This window comes from Vombatus ursinus, unplaced genomic scaffold (assembly GCF_900497805.2).
Source record: "Vombatus ursinus unplaced genomic scaffold, bare-nosed wombat genome assembly UNPS02014793.1, whole genome shotgun sequence".
Classification (NCBI taxonomy): domain Eukaryota; kingdom Metazoa; phylum Chordata; class Mammalia; order Diprotodontia; family Vombatidae; genus Vombatus; species Vombatus ursinus.
The window spans coordinates 4,685,513-4,705,808 of NW_020954571.1; the positions used below are offsets into that span (position 1 = coordinate 4,685,513).

General features: G+C 42.0%; 1 protein-coding gene across 6 annotated transcripts in view; it reads left to right on the plus strand.

The window, feature by feature from the left end:
* Window positions 1-514: 514 nt before the first annotated feature.
* Window positions 515-20,296, plus strand: part of BRD3 (bromodomain containing 3) — a 53,312-nt gene continuing 33,530 nt past the window's right edge. The window contains exons 1-2 of one of the 6 annotated variants that reach the window (XM_027869520.1): window positions 515-600; window positions 5,195-5,317. The gene's annotated coding sequence lies outside the window, so the exon portion shown is untranslated. Of the gene's footprint in view, window positions 601-654; window positions 680-1,212; window positions 1,268-5,149; window positions 5,318-20,296 lie in introns of those variants that run through there. The other 5 variants (XM_027869521.1, XM_027869523.1, XM_027869522.1 and 2 more) reach the window with 5 other exon arrangements.

Here is a 20,296-nt window from a genome sequence, read left to right on the forward strand (position 1 = left end):
TGGCGGGGTTAGGGGCTGTCAGGGCGGGATGGGGAAGAGTTCCCCAGCTCGAGATTTCTACTAACACTTTGAAAGGGATCCCAGGCTCATTTTACCTTAGGAGAACGAGGGAAGGGAGAGCACCAAGGGGAAGCCGGGATCTTCTCCGTCAGTAGGTTCCCTTAGGGCCCACCGCCACGGCTGCTGCCTCCAGCATCCCACCCCCCAGTCCCTCAGCCCTAGCCCACCTGCCAAGGGCCGGGCAAAGGGGCCAGCTTAAATGCCCGACTCGCGAGCTGACCTGGGGGTAACCCCCCCTACCGTTCCCCTCTTCCCCCCTAGTTGGGAGAAGGGGGGGCGGGGTGGGGGAAGGGGGGAGGGCGGGGGAGAGAAAAAGGCGGCGCCGGCTCGGCTGGGACATGTAGTTTGACGGGTCTCGGCCTCCCTTTGGCTGCCCCGGCGCGGGGTCCGGCTCTAAACTACGACTCCCGCCAGGCCATGCGCCGTAGCGCATGAGCCCTACATAGCTCTAGCGCATCTATTATGCTGCCTTACCGAGGATAAAAAGAAGAGCAACCGGAGGGACTATAAGGCAAACGTTGCTGAAGCTGCCGGGGCAAAGTAATCTATTTAATCTTACCCTTATATTCGTTTGGTGCTGCGGTTGCATTGCTATCTCCAATCCGTCTTTTCTGGCTGGGTGTGTGTTGGGGGGTTAAGGGGGGGCGGGGGGGGGCGAAGGAGAAGCCTGTTCAGAAAGGCCAGTGCCTGGTGGAAAGAGTAAAACGCTCCCTGGGTTCTGCAGCCTTTGTGCATTGCAACAATGTAACAAAGCCAGCTTGGGGAACCGAGACACTGTAGCTGGCTGGGGTTGTGTATCTGTGTGTCTTTGTGTGTGTATGTGTATGGTGTGTGTGTGTGTGTGTGTGTGTTTTCCACCTCCCCTCTTCTTCTCCTCCGGATCGGGGCGCCCAAGGAGGAGCCCCGGCGGACGGCTGCATCGCGATCGCTTGCCTCCTTGGTCGCCCCCTCCCGTTCCCCCGCCGCCTCCTGGGGCGCCTTCTTGCCCCTCTCCTGGATCTGCACCCCCCCCTGCCCGCCAGCCGCCCTCCCTGTACCCCGGGCTCCCCAATTCCCGATCTGGGAGCTGGCTGGGCTGGAGTGCAAGGAGCCCCGGACGGCCGCACAGAGCCAGTCTCGTCCATCGTTCGTTCACGGAAGGGAATTTTTTTTTCCTCCCTGTGCCCGCCATCTTTTGAAGGGGGAAAATAAGGGGGAGAAGAGAAAGGTGAGCCGAGGCACCCTCCCCAGCTGCCCCAGAGGCGAGGTCGCTCTAGCCGGACACTGCCTTGGCGGCTCTCCCGAGGCTGCTGCGAGCAAATGGCTCTTCAGTTTCGATCCGCGGCGAGTTTCCCGGCTGGAGAAAGCCGCCCCCACCCTCCGCCTTTCCCTCCTTCGCCTCCTCCCTCCCTCTCTCCTCTCTCCTCTCTCTTCTGCCGTCCCTCCCGGAGGGCTCTGTCCAGTTTGAGTTGTGGCTGGGGGAAAGGGGGCCTGGAACCGGGGCACTGAGAAAGTGTGGTGAACGCCAGGGAACTAAGGCCTGGGGAGGGGGCCACGGGGCGGGGGCAAGCAAGGCGGGAGGGAGGGTGGCTCGTCCTGGCCTGGGTTACCCGCTCTTTGAGGCGCTCCCGAGGCGGGCTCCAGGTGGGCTTCCTTCCGATCGGTTTCTTTGGCCTTTTTGCCCAAAGTTCCGTGGTCAGGGGCGGGGGAAGGAGATACAGAGAGAGAAGTGAATTTTGGGGCCCCAGAAAGGAGCTGAAGCTCAAATTCAAATTCAGACTGAATAGTGTGTTTAAGCAAATTTAAGTCGAGGGCACTCGGGTCTTGTGGAGTGTGTTACGGGTTTCTCTTTTCTTTCTCACCCCAATTTGGCTCTGGATGGCATCTTCCAAAATTGTGCCAAAGTGAGGATATAAGGGTGACTCTCCCAACTCACATAGGAATGAATATTCGTTTCAAAATCCTCTCTTGCTCCCACTTGGCAAAGGAGACTATTCTTTTTTCCCCCACTTGTATTGACGAGGAACTGAAATGAGACTCCTGCAGAAGGCATGATTTCCTTTCTCTTTGCAAAGTTTCCAAGGAAAAGGGATGATGGTAACTCTCAGTCGGATTTGCCTCTATCTCCTAGATGCCATTGATTTGGAAGGATGAAGGCATTGAAAGTGAATGGAATACTCATAATCTATGGATCATTGATTTGATGGGTCATAGCTACTCTAGAGCAGCTATAATAGTCCATCTTGTTAACTCACACTTTTAGTGACCTTTAAATAATGGGTCACAAAGGCTTCTGTTGTAGTTTATCATTTCAATGGGACGCTAAATTTTTGGCTAAAAACCTTGTTTCCCAGTGCCCTAACCTGTCATCACCACCACTTGCATTTGAAATGCAAGTCCCCCTAGCTTCCTGGCAAAGTTAGAATGGGGGGGGGGGGTGACTCATGTGTGAATGAGCCAGGTGATGGATAGGCCAGGTATCCAAAACAAATGAGAGATTTCTGTAGGATAAATTTAGACAAAGATAAGAGAACCTTTGAGCATTCTCCTCATCCTCTAAGAAAATTCCAAGAAAAATGCCTGTCTGGAACTGTTTTTTGAATACTTCCCTCACTCCAATGTTTTCCTTTTAGTGGAGGTACCAACCAACCAATCAGTCAATCAACAATTATTTATTCAATATTCAATATCTGTCTATATTAAATATTTATTCAATATCTGTCTATATATGTCAATATCTAGAATTTAACATCATTACATCTTGAGCTCAGAAGTATGACCTGTTGGACCTGGTTGATGCTGAAGCAGTGAAGCGTCATATTTGCAATTAAAGTGTCTGATTTAGCCAGGCTGCCTTCAGGACCTGAAGTGGCCCAGTGATTCCAGATGGTGAAATAATAGGGTACATAGTGTCATAGAGACATCAGGATCATTTTCTGACCTTATTGGTGATGTTGAAACCAAATTCCATTTGCATAGTTTTTTTAAAAAATCTTTCTAGATTCTAAATAACTTTAAAAAATAAGTCTTGCTCAAGTTGTGATACAGACTCAATCAGATGTTTTCAGATATTAAAAAGTAACCTTTGAAATATGAATACTACTGTATTGAGTTTTTTTGAAATCAGCTTGCACATGCTTAGGAAGCAAACTTGTAAATAAGTTTCAGTATTAGTAAACATTCTGTTCTCTTCCTGAAACCCACTAAAGCCTGAATAACAGAAAGTGAAACTCCCAGAGGAAAAGAAAAAAGTGAAACTGACCATCCTAGACTCTTAGAATGCCCTCTAACTTTTTGTTAAATAGTTCCAGCCCTTTCACTTCAGCAGTGAGGAAGATTTTGTAGCAGCCCAAGACACACATGATGCCAGTTAGTGGAGGAGTCCAGTGAAAATAAATAGTTGGTGCATAATAAGATGCATAATATTTTCAGTTTGTGATCTTGGACGTTTCATTTTCTTTGTTTATACAAGCTAGGCTAAGATTGTATAAGTATAATTATTGATTAAGCATGTCTTTTAAAATTTAGATAACTTAATGACTGTGTTAGTTCTAATGAAAACATCTGGCTTTATGTCAAATCATTTGTATGCCAAGGTTCATGTTGGAAAGAATTGTGCTACCTCTAAGATCCATTCCTAGCAGTATTTATGTTTATTTAAATATATATAAAATGTACATATATGTGTGTATAATATATGCATATACACACATGTGTATATATGTATATATATATATACATGTATATGAATACAAATTCTAACTTCACAAATGTAGCTATTACAATCAGTGCACTAAATTGTAGCCATTATCTATTTGCTCCCTTTGATTGAATCTTCAATATTGATCAGTTAGTGGGAACCAGTCCTTTCTGCCCCCTTTGACTTATGCTTGCAATTCTTATTCATTCTTAAAAATATATTATGATTATGTCAGAAACCTGTGGTTTTATGACCCTGATATAGATTCCAGAGCATGAAAAATCATGGTACGTTAGGTGAAATCTTTTTTTTTTCCTAAGGAGAGGTCAGGGAAAAGAATGAGGAATATGCCCTTTATGGGTATGTGAGGTGGGAATCACAAAGGGGAGGGGGGTAATTTCCTTTGAACTATCTTCACTAAAACCATTATTTTAAAAAAAAATATTTAATTTCAAAACTACTGCTAGTAACCTCCCTCCTAAACCCCCTTGTATTTAATTACTTTGTATTTATTTGTGTTCACTTTATATTTATGTTGTATATACTTATATATGTGCTTGACTCCCAAATTAGATTGTGAGCTCCTTGTGAGTAGCAATTGTTTCAGTCTTTGTACTTACATCCCCACCCAGAACCTAGCCCAGTGCCTGGTAGGCATTTAATAAATACTTGTTGATTGATTGAAAATGAGTGGGATGAATGATAAACTTTTTTTCTGGACCTTAAGAGGGTGAGTACTATAGGAACATGTGGGTTATTTTCATGGATGCTTTTCTGTACCCGAGCTCCTTTGGGAGGCTTGATATGACAGCCTAAAGATCACTTGTATTGCTTCTTGACTGTCTCCCTCCCCTCCACAGCCAAGGCAGCATTGGATACAAAAAGATAAAACGGGAGTCCTAGCAACATTCATGTGTTTCACGTATTTGGGTCAAGTTTTTACTAAGAAGAATTGATTTGGTTTTATGCCCTATTCTGCAGTGTGATCTTGTATCTCCCTCATGCCCACAGTTGCTCTAGTATAAACACAGTGACCTAAGCATCTCTTTCCATTTGATTTTCCAAAATCCATCCCTGGATGCCAGCATGAACCAGTGTAGAATGGATATTCCAGTTGTCTCCTATCAGGCAGTTGAAAACCATCTTTCAGAAAGAATAAAGGATGGGATGGGGTGGAGAGGGTGGGAAAACCTCACTCACATTGTATAAACATCTTTTGTTCCTATTGTTAGTTCTGCCAGCCCCTCCCAGTTATAACCCTGAGAGGCAAGAGAATCTTTGGTGGGGAAAAGAGTAAGTGGGTGAAAATCATGCTGTCTGTTGCTTGAACTTGTGGTACTAGTCTGTTGTATCTTTGTAAAACCAACTTTTTTTTTTTTTTTTTTTTTTTTTTTTTTTTTTTTTTTTTAGCAACCAGCCCTCTAGATTTGGTTTTCTGCTTTACTTTGTTTTTAGTGCTCAACTATAACATGGGGTCAGACCCAGGAAAAAGGTGCACCTCAGAGAATGCCTTTTGCCTCCTTGAAGGCCACTGAAAATATTGGTGGACAGAAGTTGATGAAGTGTGTTGGAGATCCAGTAAGTGGCAGATTCTCTGAGTACTGGGTAAAATATAAAACTCGGAATGAAATTGGATGGCAGGGGGTGGGGGAAACAAACTTTTTTTTTATAGTAGAGTTTATTTGGGGTTTTGATATTGCCTTTTAAATGCTAATCTGGGGTAAAACATTTGTAGGGTATTTAGAAACTTTTAAGTGTAATCTGAAAATGTTATAGGCATAACTACCTATGTGCAAATTGTAATTCTTTAAGAAAGCACAAAAATACGTCAGAGCTTTACCACTTTGTAACTCATCAACAGTCAAAAGACAACTAACAACAAATCAGCAAAGAAAATTAATTTGAGTTCCTAATGGATGTTCAGCTCAGAATGCTGGGGGTGCCATAAAAGTATAAAACATAGCCTCTGCCAGGAGCCCGGAGCCCATAGTCCAGAGTGAAAAGTCATGGAAATGGAAACATTATAATTTTTTAAATAATAATACAAAATTTAAATAACCATGTAAGACATTTAGCCTGTTAGGTGCATATCTTGTGTAATCAGGTGGCCACAATAGCTACGAAAGGACACTGGCCCCTGGAAATCTTGAAATCCTCTAAGAAAGTGGCACAAGGCCCCCTCTTTTAGACCATTATGGCTGTTTTGTTCCTCAGTTTTCATGATTCTGAATTATCTGTTGCATCAAAACCCAGTTTCTATTTAGAAACCTAAGCTTTTCAAATGGAGGAAGGGAAAGGAAACGCTGTTACTATATGGGAAGTATACACATTTAAATCTCCCAGTAGAAAGAGTGTGTGATTTGGGGGAGGGAGGGGAAACATTGTGGAATCTAATAAAGGCCTCAATTGAGTGAGAAATTGAACCATCCAAATTGTCTGCTTCCAAATTTTTTGCAATTTGATGAGCACTCCCAAGTTATTACTTTAAAGAGTAGCTCTAATGTAAATTTCATGCAGTCATCCCATTAGGAGTTATGGAAATATTTGCTGGAGCTGTTGTCTTCAGCTGTACTTGACATACACAAATGTTTCTATTCTGTGTATTTCTACTGGGATTTGGACTCTTTCCATGGCCATTTAAAAAAAATGCAAATATGTTTTTCCAGACTGAAATGTGTGGGGCTATTTCCTGGGGCTGGCTTGGATTAAAATGCAACATATTCTGCTGTTGCTTCATGTTGTTGCTTTATCCTTTTTTGGTTATTACCAGAGTCTGAGGGGGACATGAATTAAAATTTGTCATTTGGAATGGGAGGTTGTTTCAGAGAAACTAAGAGATATTACAAAGCCAGGTGACATTCTGGAGGGGAGCTCTAGATTTGAAGTGCTTTGCCACTTAGTCCACCCCCACCCCAAACATGGGGATGTTCCCATTTCACAGTCGTAGTGGTTGTGGTTCTTGCTAGGTCTCTTGCTTTTGAGTTGACAACTTCATTCTAAATAGAATGGGTTGTCTGTATATATAATTATAAATATATATACATATATATATACATATACATACATACGTGTGTGTGTGTGTGTGTGTATATATATATATATATATATAAATAATTAGGGAATTTCCCATTTCTTTGAGCTTGGAACTAATTTTCTGACCCCATAATGAGCTGGATTAGTTAGTGCTTTGGAAATCACTTTTACCGCTCTTTTCCTGCTGTTTCTTGTATTGTCAGATCTAATTATAACATACATTTTCATAGGATCTAGAGCTGGAAGGGACCTTAGAAGTCATCTAGTCCAACTGACTCATTTTACAGATGAGGAAACTGAAGCCTAGAGAACTTATGTGACTTGCCCAAGGCCATACAGGTAGTAAATAGCAGAGCAGGAATTCAAACTCAAGTCCTTCCTTTGACTCCAAATCTAGTGCTCTTTACGCACTACCTCTGGCATGCACACAGCTGAATAGGGGGATGTGTCCTCAGCGAGGTACTTATATGGGAGCTTTCCTATCATACTCTCCTTGGTATCCAAGTAGTGGGAGGACTATAGTCTAAGATTCTTTCATTATGTCCATTGTTAAATCCCTTTGGATGAAAGCTAATGCAGATGAAATTTATATCAAGCAAGTCACTTACCCACTATGGGTCCTGAGTCCCCTGCCTGTAATCAGTCAATCATTGAGCATTTATTAAGCACCTCCTAGGTGCCAGGTGCTGTGCTGAGTGTTGGGGATACAAAGACAAAAAGATGAAACGCTCCCCATTCTCAAGGGTCTTACATTCTGTCATTGTCTGCACAAAGAAAAGGTTAGATCAAATCATCACCAAGGAACCTTTGATTCTGTGGGTCTGAAGCAAATCATGTCATAGGCAGCTTTTAGTTTGTAATCAGTCCATAAGCCACAATTTTCTCCCAAATTATCCCTGCATTCATCAGTAAGAAGATGTGTTAGGCATTCTCCAGGTCCTCTTTATATAATTCCACTGGAAGATTTTAATTTTCTTTGTCCCTATAACTCATTCTCAGGTCCCTAAATAAATTAGTTGAGTTAGATCTTTTTGACAGACACTTTTGCCACTGTCCTGGAGAATAGTGGGCTTTAGCAGAGAATACTTGTACTTTTTTTTTTTTTTAACCAAAGTAATTGTTCAGAGTGAGGCTTCCTGCTTCTGTGAAAGTCTATAACTGCAAATGGCTGGGTCTCTTCCTCTTATAAGGTGGATAATTGTGGCTGGGGTGGAGAGGGCTGGATGCAGGTGACTTGTTTGCCAATTAATTTCTTTGGGCAATAATCACTTCAGTAATCTCTAAGGCCCTTCCAGCTCAGATATTCTGTGCTCTAATTTCCTTTATTTTCTAAAATCCCACTTAGTTCTATCATTCTATGTTCTAAGATGACTTCCAACTATGAAATTTCTTTATTCAGTGACCTGATGGATGGTGCAAACTTGGAAAAAAAAAAGGAAGTGCTTAGTTTAAACCTTTCCTCTCCATTTAAAAAAAATGTAAAATCCTTAAAGGGGAACACCTATGGTTAGCATACCTCTCACCTGTTTTATCTTTGTGTAGATTGGTGGTCAGTAGAGGCCTGGCACCCCCCCCCCCAATTCCTTTCTTCCTGAAAAGGGAAGAAATAGAAATGGAAGTAAATAAAATCCAATAATCTGGGTCTTTCTAAAAGGAGGAGGAAATTAGTTGAGAGGAATGAAGAAAAACCAGAAGTATGACCAATATGTAGATCTGGACATGTAATGCTATGACAAAACTCCTGTGATGCTAATGTTTTGGAAAAAAAAAACAAACAAAAAACAAGGAACAGAAGCTGAAGGGTTTCTGAAGAAACATGAAGCTTTTAGAAAAACCGGATGGAGAAAGCATGAGGAAACTTCAAAACAAGAGTCAATGAGTAAATGTTAACATTTGGCCATTAAGGGCTAAAAACAGCATCATCTCAGGATCTGGGTACCCAGGATACTGGGAGTCTGGTTCAGTGAAGTTCTGCACACAATTCAAAGAAATTCCTGAATGGGAATAGAGGGTGGGAGTGGTGTGGTGTGAGGAGACAAGGAGGGTGATTTTAACCTGGAACTCAGTCATAAACTTGGAGCTCAACCAAAAGGGAAAAAAAAAAAAAAGACCTTCGTTCTTGGAGAGGTAGTATGGTCTAGTACAAGGATGGCTGGATTTTTCACCAAGAGAAAGTTGGGTTCAAGTCTTGTTTCAGCTGTATGACCATGGCCAAGTAAGGCACTTAAACTTTTTCTGAACTTCAGGTTTCTTATTTGTAAAATGAGGATAATAATACCTCTACTGCTTACCTCAAAGGGTTATTGTGAGGATCAAATGAAATAATGTACCCAAATTGTCTGGCAAATCATGAATTGTCATAGAAGCATCTGCCATGGCATAAACTGAAGAGCTAGGAGAAGCTCTTTACTGAAAGGGAATTTGGGAGCAGACCTCTATCTAGATTTACTGTAAAGGCCCAATTTATGTGTTAACCTACCCCAAGTAGGAATAAAGAAAGGAGATTTCTTTGAAAAAAAAATTTTTAAACTGGATTTCTAATTCTCTTTGTCCAGACTTTATATGCCCCCAGATCTCTTTGTATTGTGGTAAATTAATGTCTTCACTCTACCTAGCTAACTGTATGTATGCTGAAGCTGCAGGGAAGAGGGACTGCAAAGGAAAAGCCCAGATTTGAGAGGCCTGAGCTCTGGCAGAGAAGTCCCTCAAGGGAGGGAAATGGAGGGGGAGAGCCTTGTGCTTGGGGCCTGCCTTGGGCCGGTGGCTTTTACTTCCAGATGCATCTCATTGCATGATGATTGCCTGCATTCCATTGGAATGCACTGGTTTATTTCATTCAGGAAACAGTTGTCTCAGTCCGTCACAGGGGCCAGGCACCAAGAGTCTCAGGAGCAAGGATTTGCCTTCTTTGGATCCAATTTCATGTGACTTAGAATGGCAGCTCTTTAGCAGCCAGGAGTGGATTTTATGTATGCTCCGGGCTGCACCTAGCACACCTAGCACCTATCTTTTAGTAATTATTAAATAGGTGTTGTGGTAATTGCCCGCTTTGCAGATAACTTTAATTCAGTGTCCCTTAGTGCATGCCTGGTCCTAATTTCCCCACTTTCAAATGGGGAATAATAACCTTAACTCCTATTTATAAGAACAGCTTAGAACAATACAAAGAGCTCAGACCTATAATAGTGATGGTGTATCAAACAGTAGGATATCAAGGTGGGTAAAGCCTTGGCCTTGGAGTCAGAAGACCTGGCCACAAGTTCTGGTTCTGCCACTTAGAAGCCATGTTGACTTTGGGTGATGAATCACTCCTTCTCTCTGAGCCTCAGTGTCCTTATCTGAAAAAATGAGCATGATAATATCAGCTCCACTTCCTTCACAAAGTGGTTAGTGGTAGAGATGAATGAGGTAATGTATCGAAAAGTGCTTTTATAAAGTCTAAAGCACTACACATGGGGTTGGTGCTGATGCTGGTAGTTAGTAGTAAGGATCTGCCCATAAGATATAAGCAAGAGAGGGAGCCTTTTAATGCCATGTTGCTTTACTCCCTGGGAGAATTTATTACATGAAGGCCTGTAGAGCTATTTAGTAGGGTTGTGGTGTGCCACTGATTCTACAAATTATGGTTTCTGTCTCTAAAAATGAAGCTCTGATTTTCAGTGTGTCCCCTTGCAACCAAATGAGCCGAAGGGTGGGCTTTTGGCTCAGTGTTTTTCAATGCTGGTAAAAGTGCACAAGCTCTAAAATTTCGATTTCTCGTTTTCCCCAAGTCAGTCATCTCTAAACTGTTTTTCTGCTTTGGGATGAGTTATACTTCATTTATGGTGTTTGAGTTTGTCATGTGGTTAAATACCCAGGTTTGCAGGTTGAAAGATACTTTAATGAAATCAATTTCCTCCATCCCCAGTCCCTTGTGCAGGTTGCCTGTCATACTCCCAAAGAGTTATTGAGTGGTCAAGAAAAATTGTTCTTTGAGTCATAGAATGTTAAAGCAAGAAGGGACCTTAGAATACATGTTATAATAGCATAGAATGTAGTTTAAAACTAGGAGGGTCATCAAATGTAGAACATATTAAAAAATGTTGAATATATAGTTGAAAGGCACTATATATCAGTTGGCTCTCATTTGACAGATGAGGAAACTGAGGCCTAGGGTCATTCATTTAGAGATAATGCCAGAAATGCAGCCAGGGTGTCCTAATACCCAGCTCAGTGCTCTTTCTACCACTCCACACTGTCCTGTGCCGTAGATACTCTGATGAGGTTCCACCTAAGGGAAGAAACTTCTTGTCCTATGGGTTTCAGAAAATCTTCCATCTCTAAACTCAGCTGATAAAATCAAGATTCTTACAACAAGAAGGAGACGTTTTAGCTTGTCAGAGTTTGCTCAGGTTTATGGCATAGGGGCATCTTTGTGTATGTAGTTTTTGGTCCAATGAACTTTTTAGCATCTCAGTGTGTCTTTACCTCTGATGATTTGATTCCTGAAATCCGACTTCACAACTTGCAAGTTTCTCAAGGTCCTGCTACAAGTTATCTAATTTCTTGGTTTTCCTTCATACTGTAGTACTTTGTGGCTTATTTCAGAGTTTTGTTTCTCAGAAATCTTCAGATTGTCTTGTCCCAGATATGCGTTGCCTGTTCACATTGCCTCTTTTGCCCAGCTTCATGGTCAAGTGTTTTGTTGACTACTTCTACTATACTTTTAAAAAAAGGAAAGCAAAACCTAAGGAAGAGTAACCTCAGGCAGATTTGGAAAGGAGCACAGAGCAAATGTGCTCCTTCCTTGTTTGTTTTCTATTAATTTGTTTGCTTCTACTTTAAATTCTGTGTGTTTTCTGTAAGGTTCTATTTCTGTTCCTTATTTTGCACATTTGTTTTTGTTAGTGGTACTTAAGGTTATATATACACATATTTTTAATTAAGATTATTAATTCAGAGAATTTATTTATACAAAATTTTAAATATACCGTGTTTAAGGGAAATAGTAAAGTCTCAGTGATATCTGAATTACTCTGAATGGGAAGAGACTTTAAAACCTGCATTTGGGGTCAATTTAGATAGTTTTACAAACAGAACTAGAAAGTGCAGTATCTGCTGAGTAAGACTACTCTGCTGTTGTACAAACATTCAGAACACAAAGCCTCATGAGTGAATGGGAGGCTTGTCCTATTTTATTTCAATAAGATTTTTGTCTCTGCAATAAATAGCTTTTGGAATAAAGTGGTTGCTGGGGTGTGTTGTGTGGTGAATGCCATACAGCTGACAGCTTGGGGAACAGATTTTTAAATGCTCCTTTACTACGAGAGGTTTAAGTAGGAAAATTAATTGGTGCTACATTATATGTATCAAAAAACCTTTAGGCTCCCATCATAGAAAATGGTTTCCAGTCCTAATGGGCTTAAAACTGCTGCGTTGACTATAATGAATGGGAAATGCCGAGCAGCCAGTTCAAAACCTCTTTTTCCACACCTAGGCTTGTCTAAATAGTGAAGCCTGAAAGGAAAGACCAGAGGTACCAAACAAGGCTCATTCCTTTGAGGGGAAAGGGAAAAAGCTACTAAGGGTGTTTTGTGACTGGAGGATAAGCTCTTGATTTGGGGACTGCATTTTTTGTTTTGGTTCTGGTAGTTGTAGGGCAGGGGATTTTTTTTTTTTCTCCTGGCAGCTCCAGGGATCGGCGCTCTCTCCACAGCGCACCAGATTCCTGTAGATACTATCTTTTAGTCTAACTCCCTGCCCCTCCCCCAGTGCCACACAGCCCCTCTTACTGGAGAATGTCTCCAGGAGACCGAGCTTCTCGTAGCTGTGATTGGATAGAGAGGGGCTCCTCTTGCCGCCAAACCCAGCCAGGAGAATCCTGCTATTATGGAGCCCCCTTTCTTCCTTCCTTATTCGAAAGAGGAGAAAGAAGATCCTCCACTGGGAAAGGATCTTGGGATCACAGGATTTAGAGCTAGAATCTAGTCCAAATCCCTCATTTCAGACATTTATACTTGAGAAAGCGGAGTCCTCAAGTCATTGAAAAACTTGTTCATTGTCACATAGGTAGTAAATAGCATGGCTAGGAATAGAGCCCAGTTGTTGGGACTTTAAATCTAGTGTTTTTTCCCCAGATCAGGCCAACTGAGCAACTGGCCCTGAAGACCGTTCTGAGTCCTCTCCAGGAATTTTGGAAGCATCCCACATCTCTGCAGTTTGTGTTTCTGGCTCTTATTTCTGGTTGAGGATGAGTGTACGATCTAGCACAGTTTTCCTGACTTTCCCCGTTCATTGGAAAGAGGGTTGAATTTGGAGTCAGGCGATATATGCTCCAATTCCAGCTCTGATACTTAGCTGTGCAGTTGTGTAACTCTGAACAAATAACTTAACCTCTCAGTATCCTCAGTTTCCTCATCTGTAAAATGGGAATAAATAGTGCCCAGGGGAGGGGCAGAATAGTCCGAGAGGGATGTTGGATTCGTAGTCAAAGCATGAGTTCAAAACTCGGCACCAGCTATGTACTATTTCTGTCTCATTGGACCAATAACTATTTCTCTAGGCTTCATTCCTCACCTGTAAAATACATTATATTAGAAAACCTTTCCATCTTTCAGTTTATGATCCTGTGAGGAAAGCATATTAGAAACCTTAAAGTACCACAGAAATGTAACTGGTTATTGTCATCTCCCTTTTATAATTTAGGAGAATGTCCTGCATGTTAGGATGCTATTATGACAGGATTAGAATCACATCTATACTGTGGGCTTTCTAAATGATTGCAGGATGGAATTTGACCAGTAGTATAGCCAATCAATCAAGCATTTATTAAGCACCTACTATGTACCAGGCGCTGTACAGGGGATGCAAAGACAAAAATGAAACAGTCCTTGAGAAGGTTATATGCTATGAAGTAGAAACAACATTTAGGCATAGAATATAAACACAATATAAACAAGATATTTGGATAAGTGGATGAGGCAGGGAGGCACCAATAGCTGGTAGCTGGGAAGAAAAGGAGGTCAGGAGAGGCCTCAAAAGGAGGTGGTGTTTGATCTGTACTTGGAAGGAACCTAGAGGTGGAGATTAAGAAGGATGCCCGTGCAAAGGCATGAAGACAGAAAAATAGAATGTTGTATGTGAGGTACCTGAATGGAAGGGGTATATACGTACATATGTGTGTGTGTGTATGTGTATATAAAATAAGGTAGGAAGTATCCAAGTTGCAAAGGACTTTAAATGCAAAACAGAGGATGTTTTCTTTGATGCAGGATATAACAGGGAGCCATTGGAGTTTATTGAGCTGGGTAGTGACATGGTCAGACCTGTGCTTTAGCAAAATCATTTTGGAAACTGTGTGAGGGATGGATTAGAGACAGGAGAGACTGGAGGTACAGAAACCAATTAGGAGGCTATTGTAAAAGTCCAAACCCATAGTATAATAGACCAAGGTACTCTATATTAACTGGTGGTTTTCGCCAGATGTGTTCCATACACAGGTGAGAGACTTTGTGTTGTCCTCCAGAGTCACCTTTGGAAAAGACTGTAACAGCAGGCATAGCGTGGCTGGCCCATAGAAATAGATGGGAAGCAAAGTAAAACTGAGTGGCATTCTGGCAAAGTAGCATTGAATTTATAAGAAAACACAACATAATCTTAATGACCACAAGTAGCCAAGGCTTGAATTTCACATGTGTTCATCAACTTTGTGGTCTTGTTGCAAATCAACTCTAAGTGAGGTTTTTTCCCAGCTTATAATTTGTATTGCTAAGAGGCATCCCTGGATAGGTCAAGAAATGACTGGAGTCACCCAGTAGGCGCTTGTTAAATGTGCCATGGTCTTTGAGGGAGGAAAGTGTGAAGTGGTGTGAAGTCAATAAGATTTTAATTTATTTGGAAACACCTGGACTGTTTTCAAGTTCCTTTCTCTTTGCCTCTTTCTTGCCTACTCAGGAATACATTCCCCTCCCCCCTCCTTTCATCAGTGGAAGACACAGATGATAAATGACTGGTGTTGTCCAATTGGGGGTTCTATCCTGTGGTAGATTGCTTTTGTTAGGCTGCAGGAATCTATGATGGGTGACTCATTCAGTTTTTCTTTCCTGGCCTGCTTAGTCACTGTATTTGGAGGCAATACCTTTCCCTGTGTTAATTTAACTCAACAGCATATGGATATGTGTATATACACACACATACCACACATATGTATATACATATATGTATAAGTATAAATATGTGTGTGTATATACACACACACAAATATGTATTTTTTGGGGGGGCTTGGCAGTAGGGTTAAGTGACTTGCCCAGGGTCACACAACTAGTAAGTGTTATGTGTCTGAGGCTGGATTTGAACTCAGGTCCTCCTCAATCCAGGACTGGTGCTCTATCCACTACACCACCTAACTGCCCCCCACACATATTTTAAATTATTATTATCTGTTTTACTCCCAAGAACTCTACTTTCAAAGGGATTGCCAGCAAAGTAACCACCCTGTGGTGTAGAGTGAGCATGACTTAGGTTTAAAAAAAAAAATAGCTAGTTCCTGACCTGGTAGAGCCATCTGATGGCTTAGTGCTTGTCAGCAATAAACTAAGAGAAGAGGAAAGTGTGAGTCTGACCATTGATTGGGAAGACCCCCTCAGCTTGGATGGATCAAATGTCTTTTGAAAAACTGGCTCTGTCGTGTACTGGGACAACGGTAACATCATTGTCCGTAGCTCTTGCCTTTCTGTCTTTTAAATTGGCCCCACTCTCATTTGCCAGTCTAGTATTAAAATCCCAGTTTCTAAGGCTGTCACCATGACTAACCCTCTGATGAATTAGACTGGGGATATGGGTCATAGATCCAGGTGGTGGTTCATTTATTTTTTTTTTCAGCTAACCTTTGTGACATGCCTACTTTTTGGAATTCGCTGTGCTAGAGGCTAGAGAAAATAACACAGATAAAACAAATTACCTGCTCTTGAAGGGCTTACAGTGTAATGGGAGAGTTTAAGACATGCATACAGATAAAAATAACATAAATTGGAACATAATTGGTTGTTATAACCCTTTACTCAACTAGTAAGAATTGGAATTGATTTTCACTTCCCTGGGGAGGCTTAGTGGATTTAACCATCACCTCTGGATACGCCCCATGTTAATACTTTTGTGATCCATTGGTATGAAGTCTTGTGAATGTGCAAAAGATTCACAAGCCCTCGGAAACCTTCTGGACTTTGTTGCAAGAGCGCTGAATTTGGAGTCAAAAGGCTTGGGTCAGAATCCCACGTCTGCCACTGAACTACTGGTGTTACTTGACTGTGCATGTCATTGCCCCTTTCTGGGCCTCAGCAAAATGAGGGGTTTAATTTATATGTCTTTTAAGGTTCCTTTCAACTCTAAAATCCTATCCCTTGTTGCTAGGAATTTTTTCCCTTGCTCCCAAAGGCCTGCTTTCATTTCCTTCCCTCCTCCAAATATTTCCCTCCATTTGGCTTGGTGAAACTGTCCAGTATTTCCTTTGGTCATTTTGGCAATATAAGAGAAGCCAAGAGGATTTAAAAAATATATATATATTGGGTATTCAGTGCTTGGATACTTATGAGAGCTGTCCTCTTCCATTAAATCTTACCAAGGAGGGGTTGGAAGGTGGTGGTGAAGGGATCTGGGCACTTGGGCATCTGTCCCTGGCAGTGCAGGTATGTGCCAGTGACAAAGATAGCTTTTGTGTTTAACTTGTGGATTTTGTTACAACTCTCTCCTCACTTGCACATCCTGTACGTAGCATGTCCTGAACATGTAATAAGACCCTGGACAGTCCCAGTGGAGTTGATGTTGAGTTAATTCCATGATAAACATTATTTTTGAAACACACACTAACTTGTATTAGCTAGCATTGCATCCATTTTTGGCAGATGTGCAACACAGAACTGAAATGCTTCAGTGCATTCAGTCTGTCCTTGGCAATTCTTTTTCTTAGAACATTACTGATCTCCCAGGCTTCAAAGGCGGATTGAACAACAGCAGCAGAATCAGCAAAGCAGCTTGGAGTGTGTCTGTAGTTGAATCTTCCTGTTAGGAGACTTGCACTCCATTCCTGCCCTTCCCCCTCCACTGGCATCCCATTGAGTCTGCTGCTCTACTCTGGGGCCTGAATTTCTTGGATTAACAGGAAGTCAGACTTCAATTACTTTGCACACATCTGTTCTTTTGTGTCATTGATAGAAAGTATGTTGTAGTTTTTGTTTGTTTGTCTTTGGCAAAGGTCGAAGAGGGCTTTTTTCTCCCCTTTGTCCTATTTGCAATATATCTTTAATCAAACCCATATGAGGGGAAGCAGCTACACTTTAATTTCTACTCTTTGGTGGGAGTCAAGGATACCTCTTAATTTTAGGAGCCAGGGTTTCTTCCTCAGTCCTCATCAATGAATCGTGAATGCTGGTTTTGGTAATTATGACTGCCTGGTGTAGACTTCACAGCTGCCCCACCATCACCCTCCCAAAGTGACAAGTGTGTTGAAGGGCTCCCTAGAGAGTGGGCGATGGAGATATGGCCCTGTCCTACCCAAGAGTTTTATGATTTGCATGCAGCCTGAGAGGACTAAGTACTTCCCTTTTGGAGCAATTGTGAGATATGGTGAGAGGTATTGCATGGAAGGAGAAGCTGATGTTAAAGAACGTTGAATGGTTGACCCAAGGCAGCATCATGAATGGGAGAATTAGGACTGGGAGGCCAAGTCGGATTGCTTCTAGTCACCTGTCTTCTCTCTCTAGAGAGGACTCTGTGGCCACACGCTAGGCCGAGCAGAATGAAGGTCTGGGCTGTGTTGATGGGTAGAGCCAGCATTGCTCATTTGGGAGGTGGAAAGAGGTGGAGAAAGTGAGAAAGGAAAAGAACCGCAGGTATTGGTTGTGGCAGTCCTTTGGTTTCCCAAGATCCAAAATTGTCCTTTGGGGAAAGCGGTGGCCTCTCTGACTCTGTAGGTTTCTATAACAAGGTCACAGTTCTTATTTAAGTCTCCTTTGCTTGAGGGGAGAGCCCCATGAATAATGATTGCAGATTGCAGAATAAATATGCCTCAGAGGACTTTCACTTTCTCTCTTCCCTTCCTTACTCTTTAGTTTCTTTCTTCTTCCAGTTTTACACTCTTGTTTTAACCTCCAGGCACCAAAGTAAGTGGGTTGTTTCCCTTAGGAGTGCTCACACCTGGTTATCACACAATCCATCCCTTCCCCCACCCTTTACTGGTATTTAGTCAAGCTGCAAATCTCTATGCGGCTCCCTTTTCTCTTGATTTATCAGCCCACCTGGTGTTTTTACTTTCCGAGCCTTTTAGCCTGAAGCCTGGGGAAGAGACCATGGGTATTCACACCTCTGTCATCTGACCAGCAAGTTGCCCAGGTAATCAGACTCCCTGGAATAGCCAAGGCCACAGGAGGAGATTCAGTCTCCAACTGTTGTCCTAAGCGTCTGTAGAAATATTTAGCCATTGTCAGCCTGGAGGAAAGACTGGAGTTAGGGATGGTGGAAAATTCATATCAGGGGTAACTCTGGCAACAGTTCCTTGTCAGGGAAACCACTGGGAGGTGGGCCAGTCTGTGTTCTCTGCAATCTGAATTGACTCTATTTTAAAAAAAAATTTAGGAGACACTGGCAGAAGAGTGTGGAGATAGATGGTTTACAGGAGCTGAAGAGGGGGCAGTGTATGTGGGAGTGGTAGATAGGGGAAGAAATGTTGGTCTTGGAGTCAAGAGACCTGACTTTGGGTCCAAACTCTGCTATTGTTATTAACAAATTGGGTGACACAGGGCAAAATGAAACAAACCCTCTCAGAGCCTCACTTTCCTCATTTGGGGATAAGAATACTTATAGTTGCTGTGAAGAAAATACTTTGGAAATGTAATATAATGAAGAGCCTTGGATTTGAAGTCAGACAACCAGGGTTTCAGTCTTTACTCTGCACCTTACTACCCATGTGACTTTGGACAAAATGCTTCACCTTTCTGGGTATCTTATTTCCTCATCTGTAAGACTGGGGAAGGGGGCATGGGAGGAGATTTAAACTACCACTAGATGACCTTTAAAAAAGCTCCTTCTAGTTCTAGATCCCAGGACCTAAAGTGCTACAGAAATATGAGGAGTTAGTATTATTACAATGAATAATAAAGTGGTTTTCTGGTGACTTTGTAACCAGGCAGAGAATTTATTTCCCTTTTGTCTGACTCCCAATGCTTGGATTAGGGGATGTCTGGAGGTCCAGAGATTTGTGGCCTGACACAAAGCTTGGAAAGTCAGTGCCTATCCAGATGACAAAAATGCTGAATGAAAACTTATGTTTCCTTAATTTTAAAGAAGTAAATCGGTCAGAGGGCATGAGCCCAGAAGTATGAGTCCACTAAGGGGTGAATGAGCCAGGCAGAGTCATTGGTTTCAGATTAGAACTGGGAGGACTTTTTAGCTGCCTTTTGTTTGAAATGAAGCAAGGACCCAGATAGTCATGAAAGCAATCTATGACCACTGGAACCAACTTGGACACAGTGGACATTGAACCAACAAAACGTTTCTGTTGCTTAATATTTACCTAAACTCTATACATAGCAAACCAAAGCTTAGTCCTTGCTTATCTTAACATATTTATGTGGACATGTATAATTTTCCCTTATGTATGCTTTTGGAAGTGGGGAGAGGGGAGGATTTATTTGAGTGGAAGAAATTGCATAATAAATCTCAAGATTTGGGAAAATGAGGAGTGTGCCTCAGAGAAGATTTTTATTCTAATTCTACTAAGCTTTCTTGAAGTGATTGCAATTGAAAGTCCCTTAAAAAAAGATGAAAGAGGTAAAAGGTTATTTTGGGTAGATTTTAACCAGGTTTATAGACTGTCTGTGTAATAGAGCAGATTACTAATAAGTCTGCCCTGGTTTGGAATTTGATGAATGGTGAATGAAACAGATTTACTTAATAGAATCTCCCAGAAATGGAAGAAATGTGTCAGATCCAGTATTTTTCCCATAAGTTCTTTGGATGGTGTGAGGAGAAGAAAGTGAACCTGCAGACAGGGAATGGCATGTGGTCTCCTTTTAAAATAATGGTTATTCATTCAAGAAAGATATGGGAAACCTTCAAGTGGAGACTCAGGGTAGGTGAATCTGCATGGGACCAATGGAGAGACAAAGTCTAAGTTTAGAGTTGTGTCCATTGGCCACATGAGTGAAGACAGTCCAGAGGGACTCCTTGGAATAGCTGTTCTGATTTCTTTCCCAGCCCCCCACAGAGATGGCTCCAGGCTCTAGGCCAGAAGCAAGCTCTGAGATTCCTTGCCCTCTAGGGAGCCAGTTTCCCAACCCTGCAACTAACAATTGGGGTACTGGCTGGCTAGTTTTGTTTTTCCCTTAGATCCTACTTGAATTAGTCAATTGGCTTTGTCCCTGTGGAAGACTACCCTGGCTTTTATCAGGCCTCCTACATTTTCAGGATATGATGGCATTGATGTAGAAATATAGACATTCAAGGGCTATGCAGGTCCGTGGGTTCATAGTTCCTTAATGCTCAGATTTCCAT